The sequence below is a fragment of the Oryctolagus cuniculus genome, chromosome 2 (assembly GCF_051225735.1).
Source record: "Oryctolagus cuniculus isolate XC-2025 breed Fujian yellow rabbit chromosome 2, ASM5122573v1, whole genome shotgun sequence".
NCBI classification, from domain to species: Eukaryota; Metazoa; Chordata; class Mammalia; order Lagomorpha; family Leporidae; genus Oryctolagus; species Oryctolagus cuniculus.
In genome coordinates, this window is record NC_142868.1 from 184,269,854 (window position 1) to 184,282,944 (window position 13,091).

Below are 13,091 nucleotides of genomic sequence, written 5' to 3' on the forward strand. Positions count from 1 at the left end.
TCAGCCTTCAGAACGGACACAGAATAGGGAGGGACCCCTGCAGCTTAGAGTGTGCGTGGATACTCGTCACGTGGGCTGGGAAAGAGGAGAGGGGAGCTGGGGAGACAGGCGCCTTGGGAACTATTGGTGACTTGTGATGCTCACTCCTGAGCCATGCGTCTAAGGGGATACCCTGTGAGGGCAAGCGGGCCTTGCTGGGTTTCTTGAAGGTTCTGAGCTGCCTTCCTGAGTTGAACCTCAGCAGGTCCACCTGCTGCTCCGAGACTTCGCACCACGGGCTTTGGGATGTCATTGGAATCCAGACGGAGCCTTTGGGCTAATTAAACCTCAGGAGCTGTTCAGGCTCCAGTGGTGTTATTCTTCGAGGGAGAAGAGCTGCCCCAGTGAAATCGGCTAGGAAGTCAAGGATTATGCAATGAACGACTTCCTGCAAGTAAGTGTAGGGTGTCTCAGGGTTTTAGGCTTATGGGGAGGGAGGCAGTGTCAGGCTCACCCCAGATGGCAGCAAAATGATTCTGAAGTTCCTCAGAGGACAGACCCCTCCAAGTATGCTTCCTGGGATTCTGGGCTTGGTGGGGGAATCCAAAAGGTGACCTCCTTTATTCCAGGTGTTCCTGGCTGGTTCAGCTCTGGCTCATTTGCAGCGGATTCTGGTGCTTCTCTCTCCCTGTGAGGTCAGTGCTGTTATTACCTGTGTTCACAAATGGGGCAGAACACCCCGAGACTTGCAGACTGATTGCTTTCATTATCTGTAATTGGATTCTTTTGCACTTGGAAAGAGAAGTATAACCAGGGTTTAATTGGAAGAGCATCTCAGACCCAGGGTGACACAGGATGGTAAACATTAAAAGTGCTACAGCTACGTGGGTGGCAAATGTTGAAGTCACTTATGGTGTTTGTAAGAATAGCTTCACAGACTTGAGGGTGTTTGGAAGTTCTGGGCATGTCAAATTTGGGGATTATTTTTGTGCCTGTTTAGACGCAAATGTGAAATCAGATGTTTGCAAGTGAAATTATAGAAGAGACCAAACACATTGCAACTCTCATGTGTGGAAAAGAAACCTACAGAAGCCAGGAGACCCTCGGTGTAGGCAGATTTCTGGGAGCTGGCCTGCGGCAGTTTGGGAGGTCTCGGCTGTTGGATTTCGCCTTGCCAGCCTCTCTCTCTGCTTGGCTGCTTTCCAGCTGCTCTTGTCTCGTGTCTCTGCACGGCACACTCCCACTGCACCTTTAAGGCTTGGTTTTATGTCACTGCTCGGAAGCTTGGCCAGCAGCTGTAGAAGAGTTTGCTGCTGTGTGTTCAGGGCTCCCACAGAACTTTGTTGATCAGTGAGCTCCCAAGCAACCCAGGTTAGAAAGAGCAAGGTGGGGGTGGGGAGGCAGATGGGAGGGGTCACCGATGCAGGCTTCCAAATAACAGTGAAACAACATTATTTTCAGGGGAGCAGATGAGCTTTGTAAGGAGTTACATTGGGATCTTGGAGTCCAGCATGCATTTGTTGGGCATGGGAATAAGTCGAGAATCACCCTAGAGCTTCTGCATGTCTCCCAGGACTTTGTCAGTTAGCATTGACCACAGGCCTTAGGCAGGCGGTGTTGGCTCTTAGCCTATCTCAAGGAAACCTAAAACCAAGAAAACAGAGAACAGACTTGCTGGAATGACTGCCTGAGCCCATGAGGACCCCAGGTCCCTTCTTCCCTCTGGGAAGGCCTTGGCTGACTCCTGGGCAGGCACAGGCCTGGGGTTCCCCAAGCCTCATGCAGATTACAGAGGCTACTAAACCATTTTACGGATCATCTAGTTACTGCTTCCAGGTACAGAAGCGCTGGTCTTCCTGCCCACCCTGGATTTGATTTTCAAGGAAATGTCTCAAGCACGCTCTCCCACTTAGCTCTCCAGGAGCCTGCTTTCGCTCCGTGCCCTCGGGTGGGCTCCTCTGCTGATCTGTGGCTGGCCGGCTGGCAGGAAGAGGGCTTGGTTTTCACATTCCCCGAGATGAGGTGAGCGCTGCTTCCGGAGGCCAGGGCTCCTTGTGGGGCAAAGTGCACACACAGGTCACTGGTGAGGACCTGTGCTCCCCTAAAGCTCGTCCTTTGATGTCCAAAACCCCCATTTTGAATTCATGAGAAGAAAGAGGACATCCTCTCAGAAAACTTTAAAAAGAATTTAACTGTTTCATCAGGATTCACGCTGGCAGCTCAGGCAGTGGATCCTAGACGAGGCCAGCGGTCCAGCTCACTGGTCACAGGGGAGAGTGGGCATCGGCCACCCAGAGATGGCTCCTGCAGGCATGGAGGGCTGGCTTCTTCTGTGCCATTCAAACTCACAGGTCAGGCACAGGACAAAGGCCACCAGTGATGAGGGCATCCTATAGCCGCTGAACACGTGAAATGCAATTTGTATGTGATAACCTGCAGCAGGTACACGCTCTGTGCAAAAGAAATAATGCAATTGAAATATTATTTTAGTATGGTTGCATACTGCAATGATAGTATCTTGAATATACTGGGTTAACTCTAATATAATATTTCTCCTGTGTTATTTTACCATCTTAAGGATGACTACTAGAAAATTTAAAATTATATGTGATTTGCGAACTTTCTCTACTTTCACTGGGACCAAGCAGTGCTGGTCCCAGTCCTCGGGCACAGAGGTGGGAGTGATGGGGGAAGCCCAAAGGATGGAGGCAGGGCTTGAGCAGACTTTCATTTTGATTCACTTACATTTTAGGGTCTGATTTAATGTTCTATATTTTTTAGTAGAATTAATGAATCAGAGAAATCTCTCAGAGTTCCATCTTATTTTTCATCTTTTAAAAAAGTTTATTTTTATTTATTTAAAAGGCAGGGGGAAGGGGAGAGAGGGAATGAAGAAGAGAGGGAGAGAGAGAATATCTTCCATCTATAGCTTCACTCCCCAAATACCTGCAACAGCCAGGGCTGGGCCAGGCCAAAGCCAGGAGACAGGTATTTGGGGTTTCCCATGTGGGTGACAGGACCAAGCCTTTGAGCCACCACCTGCTGCCTCCAGGATGCACATTAGCAGCAAGCTGGTGGGAAGTGGAGGCAAGACTCCCTCCCTGGAGCTCCAGGATGGGATGAGGGAATTGCAAGCGATGACTGAACCTGCTGTGCCCCAGTGCCAGCTGCATTCTCCATCTCTTCTACACTGTGGTGGCTTTCTATGTCCCCAGCGCATCTTCTGCTACTCTGTGCTACTCCTTGTGTCTGTGCCTGAAGAGTCATCTTGAGGCTCCTGGGCTCGCCAAATGCATTATTTCAGAGTCAAATTCATGTGTGTGTGTTTTTTTAAGATTTTATTTATTTATTTGAGAGGTAGAGTTATAGAGATAGAGAGAAAGGTCTTCCTTCCGTTGGTTCACTCCCCAAATGGCTGCAACGGCCACAGCTGTGCCGATCCGAAGCCAGGAGCCAGGTGCTTCTTCTTGGTCTCCCATGAGGGTGTAGGGGCCCAAGCACTTGGGCCATCCTCTACTGCCCTCCCGGGCCACAGCAGAGAGCTGGATTGGAAGAGGAGCAGCCAGGACTAGAACTGGCACCCATATGGGATGCCAGCGCCGCAGTGGAGGGCTAACCTACTGCGCCATGGCACCGGCCCCCATGTTGTTTTCATCAGTTGTGTTTGGCTGGCTCTTTGGTCTCACCAAACGTGATTTCTCAGGGTGATGTTTGTGTTCCATCTTTATTTGGTCAGCTCGGGTGGCACTGGTTCCTACTCAAGCAGAACTAAAGGAGTTTCCTTGTCCCCAGTAAGTGATCAGTGAGATGTCTACCACAGCTGTTGGCTGCAGGATTTAGAAATGGCTTTTGTTCCACGTCTTCAAGAAATTCATTGAAAATATATATTGTCAGAAAACTCTGCATGGGTTTCAAAACATCTTGTAAAAAATAAATGTATCTCTGGATTCCATTTTACTGAACTTTTTGAAGTATCCTCATATTTTGCAACAACTCTTGATTTACTGAAATAGAACCAAGAGTTTTACAGTTGGCACTGGATTCTAATGGAAATATAAATATAAATATGAATTAATAACAGGACTGACATTATGGCATGACAGGTTAAATTTCTGCCTGCGATGCTGGCATCCCATACGGGTGCTGGTTCAAGTCCGGCTGCTCCACTTCCAGTCCAGCTCTCTGCTAATGGTCTGGGAAAGCAGTGGAGGATTTTGCAAGTGCTTGGGGCCCTGTACTTACATGAGAGACCCAGAAGAAACTCCTGTCTCCTGGCTTCAGCCTCGCCTAGCCTCTGCAGTTGTGACCTTTGGGGTGTGAACCAGCAGATGGAAAATCTCTCTGTCTCTCTTCCTTTCTCTCTCTCTATGTAACTCTCTTTCAAATAAATAATAATGATATGACTTAATAAATATAAATCAATAAATATATAAAATACATTTATATGTAAGTAAATATAAAAATTATTTTTTAAAGATTTATTTATAAGACAGAGTTAGAGAGAGATGTAGAGCCAGATTGAGAGAGAGAGAGGTCTTCTATTTGATCGTTCACTCCTAAAATGGCCACAGTAGCAGGAGCTGAGCTTATCCTCTGCCAGGAGCCAGGAGCTTCTTCTGGGTCTCCCACATGGGTGCAGGAGCCCAGGGACCCGGGCCATTCTCTACTGCTTTCCCAGGCCATAGCAGAGAGCTGGATTGGAATTGGAACAGACGGGAATTGAACTGGTGCCCACATGGGATGCCTATGTTGCAGGCCAGGGCTTTAACCTACTGTGCCACAGCACTGGCCTCTAAATTTTTTTTAATTGAGGTGGGAGTTTGGCACAGCAATTAAGTCTGTGCTTGGGATGCTGCAGAGTGACATCTCATATAGGAGTACCTGGGTTCCAGTCCTGGTTCCACTCTCCATTCCAGCTTCCTGCTAATGCACACCCTGGGAGGCAGCTGGTGATGGCTCAAGTAGTATGAAAGCCACATAGGAGATTGAATTCCTGGTTCCTGGCCTTGTCTGGCCTAGCCATGATGTTGCAGGCATTTGAGGAGTGAACCTGCAGATGGGAGATCTCTTTGTCTGCCAGTCTCTCTCTCTGCCTTTCAAATAACTAAATAAATTTTTAAAAATATTTATTTGAAAGTCAGAGTTACACACAGAGAGAAGGAGAGGCAGAGAGAGAGAGAGAGAGAGAGAGAGAGAGGTCGGTCTTCCGTCCACTGGTTCACTCTCCAATTGGCTGTGTTGGCTGGAGCTGTGCCAATCTGAAGCCAGAAGCCAGGAGCTTCTTCCGGGTCTTCCACATAGGTGCAGGGGCCCAAGGACTTGAGCCATTCTCCACTGCCCTCCTAGGCCATAGCAGAAAGCCGAATCAGAAGTGGAGCAGCTGGAACTCAAACTGGCATCCATATGGATGCTGGCACTGCAGGCGATGACTTTACCCGCTATGCCACAGTGCTGTCCCCTAAATAAAAATTTTAAAAGTTCTGTACTGCACAGAAATCAACACAACCATCCTTCCTCCTTTATGAATACATGAGAAAAGCAATTGTTACCCAAGGCATGGATGGAGAGAATTCTAAGCTTCTCATTAAAAGGACCTTTGCCATGGATATTCTGCCAATGTCTAGAGTCCAACTGTAACTGTAACTGTAACATTGTTCTTCGTTAGACTTTTCCCTGACAGAGGTCTAAGCTGAGTGAGCTGTGAACACCAAGTGTTGTTAGGTTTTTTTCCTGCTAAGGCAGCCCAAGGGAGACTAAATGCCAAAAAGAGAAAGGACCCCTTGAAGTGCAATTAAAAAAAAAATAAAAAGCCCACTAAACTCTAAGACAAATATAAGAAGTCCCAATAAAAGCCCCATTCCTCCTTGATGATGATTTGGCTGATTCTTGAAATGTTTAAGTGTCAGATTCTTTGACAAACATATTCTGGGGCTGCTGTTTGGTCAGATGCCTTCGGCCAGCTCACGGATGCTCCACCACGGCTGTGCAATCTGAACGGTGGGTGCCTGAGGGAGAACAGCAGCCAGAGGGGGCCTTGGGAACTCACCAGGGGTCCCTGTGGGAGGATCCCGGGCTTCTGCATTTCAGGATTCCTGGGCTGTGCGCCAGTCCCTGCACAGCTGCGGATTGGGAGGGCAGGTTTTTTGGTCTTGCTGTTCTCTTTCTCCATGTCTTCGTGACCCAGGTCAAAACACCTATTAAGGACATGGTGCTCACAAAGAAAGCACAGCCTCCTTCTATCCTGACCGATGCCTTTACTTTAGAGCAATGTAAAACACTTGGGAGGGCTTCAAAATGCTCATGGAAAAATGGAATTAAGAGTTTATTTTGATGCAAGCATTTTTTTGCAAGACCTGTATAGTTTTCTCATAATATATACTTTTCATGAATTTTCTGAAAACTCTTGTAATGATCCACGGAGAGCCCTGGAACGTGGGGTTTTGCTCAGGATCTCAGAGGCACAGAGAAGGTGCACACCCTGCGCTGCTTGCTCCGTGCCCCAGTGTGGTGGACACCCAGCTCATTGTTGCTGACTGCATGAATGAGTCGTCGAATGGTCTCATCCGTGATGATTTCAAACCCAATACCATCCTCTGCAATCATGCACTGGAACAAGCAGCACTATTAATACTTTTAGTATTAGACTAAATTTCCAGAAATGATAGTACATCCCAAGTATTTCTTTGTCTGATTTTTTTTTAAGATTTATTTTATTTATTTGAAAGACAGAATTACAGAGATAGGTAGAGACAGAGAGAGAAGTCTTCCATCCACTGGGTCCTCCCCAGATGGCCGCAATGGTTGGAGCTGTGCTGATCCGAAGCCAGGAGCCAGGAGCTTCTTCTGGGTCTCCCATGTGGGTTCAGGGGCCCAAGGACTTGGGCTATCCTCTATTGCTTTCCCAGGCCATAGCAGAGAGCTGGATCGGAAGAGGAGCAGCCAGGACTAGAACTGGCTCCCATATGGGATGCCTATGTTGCAGGCCAGGGCTTTAACCTGCTGCGTCACAGCGCTGGCCCCTTCCTGGCTCTTGGCTTCGAATCAGCACAGCTCTGGTAGTTGTGGCCATGTGGGGAGTGAACCGGCAGATGGAAGACCTCTCTCTCTGTCTCTCCCTCTCTCTGTAACTCTCTCTTTCAAATAAATAAAATAAATCTTTAAAAATATATTTTATTTATTTGTTTGAAAGGAAGATTTACAGAGAAAGAAAAGGGGAGACAGAGAGATCTGCTGGTTTACACCCCAGATGGCTGCAACTGCAGGGGGCTGGGACAGGCTGAAGCTAGGAGCCAGGAGCTTCTTTTGGGTCTCTCACAATCGGGCAGGGGCCCAAGCACTTGGGTCATCTTCCAGTGCTTTCTCAGGTGCATCACTAGGGAGCTGGATTGGAAGAGGAGGAGCCAGGACTCCAAGTGGCATCCATGTGGGATGCTGGTGCTGCAGACAGCCGCTAAACCTGCTGCACCGCAGCGCCAGCCCCCATGTTTATTAGATTTTCAGAACAGCATCCTTCATCCTAAAACCTCAGGGTGCATTTGAATAAAATTACAAATAATTAAAATCTTTAAAAGAAAACCATAAAAACCTTAAAAACAAAAAAATGATATTTTATGGTGAAAAAAGCTAACGTATCCATGATTATAATGCTATATAATCATGTATGTAATTATTACATAAATAATATATAATCATCTTAATGAACCATGAAATTTCAGCCACTCCTTTCCCCAACACATCTCTATTTATAGGCCTGAGGTGGTTGGCAGGGGGAGAAGATTGATTTCGGGGAGGGTTGGGGATTAAGCACAGTGTGTAACTTGGAAGGGCCTGCGTGGTTTACTAATTTAATAGAATCTGAACTGAATGAGAGACACCAGCTCTGGGCTCAGAGGGGCCCTTAAGGGGATTTCTTGGGCCCTGGAGATGGTTCTTCTCTGCCCACTGTCGCCTTCTCTGCTTTCTACTTGGGCCTTCCTGCCGACTGCTCCCCTCCCTGCCTGCCCCCAGACATACACGCGGAGCCCCTTCCGCCTGTCTGCCTCTTCCCGTCCCCTCATATCCCAGGAGACGCCTTGCTTTCCTGCTTCACCCCGGCAGCCCCTGCAGCAGTGGCAGAACTGCAAGGTGCATCGGCACTGCTGCTGGTGACCTCTGCTCCCATCCCTTGCTACTCCTGGTCCCATTTAGCCTGAAGCTCCACGGCGGGCACCTGGGATGGCCTCTCCTCCCTGGATGTCACCGTGTTGTTCCCAGTGGAGGAAGGCCTGGTGGGCTAACCAAGGCCAGGGAGGACACCTTGGGACGGGGGCCACACCTGCTTCACGGAAGTCCTAAGTCTGGCAGCCGTTCTCCAAACTGAGCGTGCACTCACATTCACCAACCTGGATGTCTGATGCTGGAGGTCCAGGCCTTGATGATTTACAATTATTAGTGAGTTTTCACATCAGGCTGGTTTAAAGAAATTTATTAGAGCAAGCCACAATTTCAAGACTGTGACTGGCTTCCAACCTGAAACTCCGGCAATCATCGTAAGGTGCTTTGCTGCTTACAAAATGCTTATCGAATGCTGTTCACTGCTCTCCCATCTAATTATAGAGAGGCTGAGCGACTTGTGCAAGTGGAGAACAGGCTTGGAGCCCAGGTCCTTTGCGCTGTCCCCAGGGCCTCCCAGCTCCAGGCCATTCCTTCTCTCTCTTTGAATTCTCAGAGAGGCCCTTCATGCCGTAATGCCGGCAACGGAACACAATGTTCAACAGCTTCCAGGAGGGCTGATGGCGCCACAGCTCCTGAGGAATCGTCCTCACAGGCTCTCGTCTTTGATCGATGAGGCGCACTCTTGTCTCGCTGGAAAGGAGGGCAGGCAGCGATTCGCAAGATTAAGCATCCTTCAGTTTGGACCCATCTCTGGCTGCTGGCGGGAGAGACAGAGAGAGGCACACGACGTTGGCCTCTGCCCACGTGTCCTTGTAGGGAGGACCCACCCAGGGAGACCCCTCACATCTCTCCCAGCACTGGAACAGCGGAGGGCTTCTCTTCTAAATTTATGTAGGCTGTGCTCAGGTCCAAGAAGGCGAAGATTCCTGTGTCTCCGAGGGCTTTGGGTGACAGTCACAGCCTGGCGGAGGCTTCACCCATTGACTGTGCACGCCCTCATGAAGGCTGCCTTCAATCCTCAGGTGCAGCCTCTTCCTTTCTCTCTCTTTTTTTTTTTTTAATTTTTTGACAGGCAGAGTGGACAGTGAGAGAGAGACAGAGAGAAAAGTCTTCCTTTGCCGTTGGTTCACCCTCCAATGGCCGCCACGGCTGGCGCGCTGCGGCCGGCGCACTGTGCTGATCTGATGGCAGGAGCCAGGTACTTATCCTGGTCTCCATGGGGTGCAGGGCCCAAGTACTTGGGCCATCCTCCACTGCACTCCCTGGCCACAGCAGAGAGCTGGCCTGGAAGAGGGGCAACCGGGACAGAATCTGGCGCCCCGACTGGGACTAGAACCTGGTGTGCTGGCGCTGCGGCTCACTAGGCTAATCCTCCGCCTTGGGGCGCCTGCACCTCTTCCTTTCTAACTACTGGTCACCAAAATCCGAGTCTACTCTTGCAGTGAGATAATAGGCACATGACACACTTCTCGGTATGGGTAGGACAGAAACGCCGCGCTCTGTGGAGCGGTCCCTCGGGAACCCCTATATTGGAGCTCACTGGACAGTGTCCTCCCGCAGGTTGTCAGGGAACTTTCTGAGCTGCCCCGGAGCCGCTGGGTCGTGGAAGCTGCCTGAGACTCCTGGTGCTGCAGCCACATTCAGGAAGAGCAGAACAGCCAAGAACTGTGTTGTAGTTCATGGTTCTGTTTTGTCTTCTTTGGAAAATACCAGGGGTGAGCGTCTCAGAGATATCTGTATGTTCAACAGTGAGTCTCCTGCCATACGAAGAAATCGAAACAGCAACTTCTGTGTGAAGATAGCTGGGGCTGAAAATAATTCGAGACGCACCACCCGATCCAACACCTCTGTGTGGGACTTTAGTGTGCGTTTGTCATCTTATCGGGCACTCAGAGCAGGCCCTACCTGTCCCGGTCGCACCTTCTGTGCTACAGTGAAAGCAGAGCTGGCCTGGCTTCGCTGATGTCTCTTTTAGGGCTTGCTTATCCTCGGGGCTCTGCGGGGAGCTGATGATCCTTTCACGGGATGCAAATGCCTCCAGCATTACACAGGATGGACAACCGCTGACCTCGTGGTGGCTGCTGTCCTGCAGAGGGCGAGGCCGGGGTTATTCACAGCTTGGTAATTGGCCCTGATCCTGAGATCTTCATCTTCAGCAAATGCAGGCATCGGGGGGCAGTTATAGATCAACGCAGGGGCACTGAATACACAGGCCCCAGAAAAAAATCCAAATCAAAAATGGATTTGTGTTTAGCGTGCCTTGTATATCCTGGTCTGGTTATGAATAATTTAGCCTTCCCCAGGCTGAATAGACTATATTTAGCAAGCCTATTTTGCTTATAATACATCCTATCCTTTTATGAAGCAACATAAAGCATAAGAGAGCTGCTCAGAATTAGGGGTGACTTCATTTTGTGGGTGCAGGGGGACAGAAGTGTGTTTGCTACAGTCTCATGCTGCTCATGTCCTTGGGACAGACAAGACCAGAGGGGCTCAGGGTGCTTGTAACTGGCAGTGGCCTTGGCCTGTGTCTCCTCTGTTGTACGTGGGCCAGGGCTAGTCTGCCTGTGCTGTTGGTGGCTCCTGGCTGGATCATCAGTCTTCAAGAAGGAGTAGTGACAAAATCTGAAAGGTGTGAGAGGTTCTACTTCCCTCCTGTCTGGTTTCAGTCTCAGGAGGAAAAGTGAGGTAATTCGAGAGGTCTGTGCAGACGTGTGCAGGCTGGAGGGGAGCCAGGGAATAAGGCAGAATCCCAGGTCAGGAACAGCCGGGAATCCTCCCATCTCCTAGGTCTGAGAAGCAGCGATAGGGAGCAATACCCACAACCCAGGACAGGGGGCGCTGTATAGACTGGCTGCCTCATGAGGTACAGGCTTTGGCTAGGGACTGCCTGTGATGACCACATAGGGAGGAAACTGAGAGGATATATTCCCTGACCACATCACTTTCCTCTCTTTTCCTCATCCCCTGCAGAGATCCCATATTGGTTGCATATTAGTAGAAAGTTAGAAGCAAGGGAGCCCTGATTTAATTCCTGCAGGTCAGCCTCCCAGGGACAGGGGAGCGGAGAGGAGGTCTGGAAGAATCCCAAAGCACTCTGTAAACACCTGTACAGACAGGATCAGGGCACTTCTCTGGGTTACACTGTATTATTTCTTTTCTTTCTTTTTTTAAAAAGATGTATTTATTTATTTGAAAGGCAGAGTTACAGAGAGGGAAAGGCAGAGAGAATGAGAGAGAGAGAGAGAGAGGTCTTCCATCTGCTGGTTCATTCCCTACAATGACCAGAACTGTGCCCATCTGAAGCCAGGAGCCTCCTCCAAGTCTCCCACATGGGTACAGGGGCCCAAGGATTTGGGCCATCTTCTATTGCTTTCCCAGGCCATAGCAGAAAGCTGGATTGGAAGTAGAGCAACCGGGTCTTGAACCAGTGCCCATATGGGATGCCAGCACTGCAGACGGTGGCTTTCCCGCTGTGCCATAGCCCAGACCCCAACACTGTGTTATTTATAAAAGGCACCTCTTAACTTGGAAACATCCAATTCTGACAATGAAGGCATGGAGTGGTCCATCAAATTTGTTAGCTATCACCTGTCGCAGGGATGGACCACAGGATAGGTGCATGTTTATGGGAAAGTGGAAATAGTAGTAATAGGGCTCGATGGCCCCCAGCTTCAGGTCTGTGTAACTGCTCTGGCAACCACATGGTGTGAGAAGGGGGAAGGCCCTGGAGAAAGAAGGTAGAGTTGTTGGCCTTGTTCTGGGACTTGCCAGAGGTAGATTCTCAACCCCATTGCTGGCTGCCAGGGGTCTCCTAGGAATTCATCCCCAAGTCAGTTTCTCAGAAGGTAGAACACGTTTTCCCATAAAAAGCCAGGCTATGAAAACTAGTTAAGATTCTTGACCAGGCTTCAAAAGCCTATTTAAATGCCGAGTGGTAAAAACGAGAGTGTTTGTTAAATTGTTTTCTGTTATTTCCAGTATGTTTGAGCTATATCACATGTAAAAATAAGACAAATTAAAACATGTATTCATAATTTAATACCCAATCTTCTGACCTCCCTGTGTCTTGTGGAGAGGGAGAGTCAGTGGAGCTGATGGAGGAGAAGTAACAAAGGAAAATGAGTCTCCTCCCCTTTCCCCCTTTTTTTTGGGGGGGGTACCACCATGAAACAGGGCAGATATGTCCTGGGCTTTCTCCCATGTTCCTTTCTGCAGCCTCCCCCTGCTCCCACCCTGCCTGCTGCCCTGCTTCCTCCCGGTGACAACTCGATAGCTGCCTTGCCTTCTCCCCCAAGAAATCCCCTGGGGGCAGGGCTTTTGGAATCTCCTCCTTCCTAACTAAGCTGTGGCCAGTGGTGCGAAGTGGCTAGAAATTGTTTCCATTACCCGTTGGTGCTCAGTAAACCATCCAACATTGCATTGGCTTAGAACAGCCCCTTTTTTACTTCCTCGTGCTTGTGTCAGAAATTTGGGTGGGATGGAATGGAGAGAGTTGACCGCTGGTGTGTGCCCCATGATGGCTGTTTTTTTTTTTTTTTTAATTAATTAATTTTTTTTTTTATCAGAAAGGCTCATGTGGCTGCTCAAGTTGGTCATAAACTTGGGGCTTTGGTTACGGCTGCCAGTTGGGTTCTTGGCTTGTCCTCCATGTGACCTCTTCGCACAGCTAGCTAGCACTGGCGTCCTCACAGCATGGTGGCCTCAGAGTAGGTCAGCTCGCTACATGGTGCCTGATTCCCTCCCGAGGAGGGGGAAGGGGCTGGTGCTTCCACAGAGAGACCAATAAGTGCAGTCACACTGCCACATGCTGTATTGATCAAGGCAGTCATAAGCCAGCTCGTGTTCAATTGAAAGGGAAAAGGTTGTCACCTTATGATGAGAGTGCTTGTATGTCACATTGTGGGGAGGAATCGATGTTGGCCGTCTTTGGAAACTGTCTCCTACAATGGATTCAG